This window comes from Rhagoletis pomonella, unplaced genomic scaffold (assembly GCF_013731165.1).
Source record: "Rhagoletis pomonella isolate Grant_MI unplaced genomic scaffold, Rhpom_1.0 Rhpom_scaffold_00038, whole genome shotgun sequence".
Lineage (NCBI taxonomy): Eukaryota > Metazoa > Arthropoda > Insecta > Diptera > Tephritidae > Rhagoletis > Rhagoletis pomonella.
This window is the reverse complement of record NW_023458592.1, coordinates 153,124-158,268: the sequence shown is the minus strand read 5'-3', so window position 1 is coordinate 158,268 and position 5,145 is coordinate 153,124.

Sequence of the window (5,145 nt, the reverse complement as noted above, 5' to 3'; positions counted from 1 at the left end):
ATCAATCACTTTAATCATATTTTTAGCTAACTTAAAACAGTTAAATTAAATCAGGTTAGGGAACTTCCTATTCTTCTTAAACGGAATCGCTATATCTACAAATTATTTTATACTTTTTAGTTCTTTTTGTAATAAAAGCGTGTTTTTAGTTTTTTTTAACTATAATATTATTTTCTACTTTTTAGTCTTTTGAAATCTTGCAGTTAATATTATACTAAATTTGACTTAACAAACAAAATTTTCAATATATTTCAATTTAAATAGATAATACACCTATTCTGAATATAAACCAAATTTGAGCACAGATGCCGAATTTTTAATTATATAGACTCACGCGCCACATAACTGCCAAAATTTTTTGTGTAGTTATTTCTTTTCATGTAAGCAATATGCATTCTAAATGTGAACTTAATCGGATCATAAATACGGGTTTTTCAAATATCTCGACTCCTGCGCCACCTGTCGGGAAAATTTTTTGTGGATTTATTTATTTTCATATAAGTCATATATGTTCTAAATATGAACCACATCGGATCATAAATACGGGTTTTCCAAATATCTCGACTCCTGCGCCACCTATCGGCAAAATTTTTTTCGGATTAATTTCTTTTCATATACGTAATAAATGTGCTAAATACGAACCAAATCAGACCATAAATGCGGGTTTTACAAATATCTCGACTCCTGCGCCACCTAGCGGATTAAAACATTGAGCTAAGTTTGAAGTTTCAAGTCTGTAGCTCATCGGGAAGTTTGTTAAATATTGACTGCAAAGTTCCAGGACATACATACATACATACATACATACAAGTGAAGTTAAATAAAAGCTTGTAAAAACAATTGGCTTTAGAAAGCAGAATACGTAAATATGTTTAGTTTTTTAGATCATACTTTCATTATTAAGATAGGTCCTTACGGTCTTTAAAAACTATATTTAACGCAATGAGGCGTATTCATTGTCAAAATTAAGTTGGTACTTAAAGTTAGTTGTAGCTTTATGACATCATTTTGGATGGGTTATCTGTCAATAAAGTTACAACCAACTTTTAATACCAACTTATTTTTGACAACGAATACGCCGCAATCAGATTTTCTAACCCTTTCAAAATAGGCGACTATCGATAGTTAAAAAAAATATCGCCCACTACCGATTGTCGGGACTATCGATAGTTTGCCACCACTAGCTCATTGGCGATGCTCTCTGTTTTTGATAATTTTTTTACGGAACCTCAATCATGTGTTCCTATTTTTCGAGTGAACGTAAAAAGTGAAATTTGGAGGTGAACTTTGCAGCCAATTAATATGTATATAAGTAGGGCTCGTAATCTCATGCACTAAAAAACCGAAAATATGCGCATATAAAAAGCATTTAAAATTTAAAAGTATGCGCTGTAAACAAGTAAATTATGCCATTAAAAACATTTTCCCAATATTTTATTGCCGGTACAAAAATAAATAACACTTGTATTCTAACAAGCAAATAACGAAAACAATTCATTCCAAAAAACAATACAAATTTATGTATAAAATTAGTTTATAATAAAGCAGACAGTTACAATCTTGTGCAAATAGAAACATTGACACTTTAGTAGTGGTTCAGATGAATGTTTGGTGGCCCTGGTGTTGAGCTTCACCTTGCTAGTCCGTCAGCTCTGTCCTAAGTGCTCCATTACCCCACGTCTCCACCTTCTACAGATTCTATTAAAAAAGCTGTGGTAAGACAGAAATGTCAGGTGGAGACCGCAAATTTCCACTGTCAAACCATATCTGTCTTGCCAAATTTCTTACCATCGCTGTCTTAACATCAGCTGTCATTTCGTAGTTTGACAACTCAGTTTTCATTTTACGGCGCCATCTACATTGGGTACAGACCGATCTGATTGGCTTGATGCCATTCTGAAAGTGATATGTTAAGCAGCAAGTTGCCCACATGAGAAAACAGGACAATGTCAAAACAGATATTTGACAGATGCTAAGACATATTTGGTAGAAAAAGGAGACGTGGGGTTAGTTGAGATCTAACACAGGTGGCCGCTTGGCTATCCGAGAAGATATTCAGATGAATAATTTAAAAAATATAAGGTATTTTTTGTCAAGAGATTTCGCACAAAATTTAAATGGTTATCAATAAAAAAAATATGCAAAAACCATATGCATTTAATGTAAAATATACTAAAATATAAGCCATAAATTTGCAAAAACAAGTATTTTTTGCAAAATATGCAAAACCATGCATTCACTGCAAAATATTCATAAATATGCACTAACGATTGAATGCCATTTTAAAGGAAATTTCATGATTCGTAAAGCAAACTGAACCATTTCCATTTGAAGATGACCAGTAAAAACATACATTTACATGAGATTCCGAGCCCTATACATAAGTATATGCTATACATACATATTTTTCTATATATGTACATAGATATTATGTATATCACATGTACAATAAAACATGATATCCTTTCTGCTTTCAGGATCTGCGTCGTCTTAATTTGGCTGATAATTCCATTCTGGAATTAGTTCCGCGCACATTCTTTTTACTCAACAAGTTAAGATATCTAGACTTGAGCGGTAATCCACTACAAGATCTACCTCCGGACGTATTTCGAGATGTGCCGGTATGTTTGTTACTTATAAGAAAATCCGAAATTTCACGGAAAATCATCGAACTATGTTTAATTATTTATAGGCAATAACTACCTTTAATAAGCATGAAACTATTAATTTATTTGTATATTAAAACGGTTTCCCCTAGCAGCCATTACAAGTTAATTAAAAAGTAATATGTTATTTTTGGTACGACTGATTGGAAATGTAACGTTTTGGCGAGTTTATTATAAAAATATTATGACTTAAACCTTCCAAAAAAATTTTACTTTTAGGTCCACGAACTGTTAAAGGAGTATTCGATTACGTAATGTGCATTTACGCCGCTGGGATCTGTTTCATTCTCTTCACAGGGGTGTAGCACACCACGGTTTCAGTTTATCTGATGTATATACTGCAGAATAGTGCCGCTGCTTAGGGTGAGAACCTGGTAATTCCTCTATTACGTAACGGTCATTTTTCAGCGACCGCGTAACTATGAATGTAACCTTATAAAGAGGTTCCAATTTACGTGAATATCCGGTACTGGGTAGCTGCATTACGTCGCATTCGCATGTTATACCAAAACCCTAAATACTATGCGTATACGGAAACTACATATTTTACAATCTCAGTTGCATAAATGTAGAGTTAAGGACTCGTAATAAAAAATTTTCAAACTTGATTTCCCAAAATTTCCATTTTTACACATTCATGTTTCTGGCATACGGGCGACAATATATTTGAAATGTAAATTTAAACAGAAAAATGCATAAAAAAATTATAATAACGCAAAAATATTGGTAATAACTGCATGGGAGGTGGACGTGGTTATTGACAGATGTCGCCAAAATTTAATACTAACATAAATTATACGAAAGGCAATTTCGGCACCGACATTCATTAAAATAAGTATCTAAATTTTGTTCGAGTTGGAGTGTTTACTAATAGGGAATTTACATGATTCAACTTTCACAGGCGATTAGTTGAACCAAAAGTTGAACGAAAGTAGGCAGCCGACCAACTTCATTTAAAGCGATTAGCTGAAAGGCCGTTTACACCAGGCGATTGTTGCTTTCAACTAAAAATCGCCTCATGTAAATTCCCTATAACAGACACTGCTGAACCAATTCATGTCGTCATTCTGAATATTTTGATAAACCGTCGTTTAAAGTACAAAACCGCGTATTGTCATTCTGCAAAACCGCATTAGCTGCCAAAAATTGAATTTGCTCACATAAGCTCTTGGCTCAATCCTTATCCATTCGTCCTGAAATATACTAGCCAGAAATGCGATTGCTTTTTAAAAAAGATAACCATTTTCAAATATGAGTATCGTTGATTTTATATATATATATTTTTTTTTTTTTGATAAAGGTGTTGCTCATTTTCTTCATTAAAAAATCGTCGAACATACTTAGATAATATGAAAGAAAATGACCTACATCGTCAAAAAAATGCCACACAGCAACGGTTAATCCAAGCTACTTTAAACTTGCACTTTATTATACTGAAATTGAATGAGCTAAAAAATTGCAAAATACTAAAAAAAAATTAAATTGAAAGTTCGAGATTTTTACGAAAGTTTGTCCATTTTTTTAATGTTGCCCAAAGATTTAAACTTATTTCTATACAGCGCCATCCATTGGATAAATTTTCTGCAAAATAAGCGATATGAGAAATTCAGTTTGTATGGGAGGTGCCACGCTTCCTTTTCCAATATCTTCCACTTTCCGTCGTGAGCAAAGTATTAATAACATATCGTCGTTTAAAATACAAAACCGCGTGTCAAGATAATGCAAAACCGCATATGTGAGGTTTCATAAATTATTTTCTAGAGAGTAAAAACACTTATATTTCAAAATGGTTCTCTTGTTCTCTTTTTTATAAAGCAATCGCATTTCTGGCTAGTATATTTCAGGGCGAATGGATAAGGATTGAGAAAGAGTTTGTGTGAGCAAATCCAATTTTTGGCAGCAAATGTCAGTTACGCGGTTTTGCAGAATGACGATACGCGGTTTTGTACTTTAAACGACGATATATACGTAACTGTATCAAATTTCAGTACGTTGGCTTAAGCGGTTCCAACGATAAGCGATATGAGAATTTCAGTTTATGTATATGGGAGGTGCCACGCTCCCTTTTCCAATAGCTCCCAGTTTTCGCTATAAGTAGGGTATTTACAATTTATGCATCCGTGCCAAATTTCAGTTCCCAGCATAGTTGGTTTAAGAGATATATTGGTGCCTTCTTTCAAAATTTTAATGTGACGTATGTATGTATATGTGTAGATGTTCATCATTCTCTCACTTTGTAAGCGCGTTAGGAATATCCCGACCCCAGCGACCCCTATCGCGTAAGTTTTTAGTCCAAATATTCCTTTTCAATTGGCTAACAAATGCTCTGCAACTAAATGCAGTTTTTAGGAATATCCCGACCTCAGCGCCACCTAGCGATACAATTTTTTGTCGGAATATTTCCCTTCAAGGTTCTGATATATTGCTCAAATGGTGACAGGTAATAAGATCAACGGAAATAAGGTCAATTGACTTTATT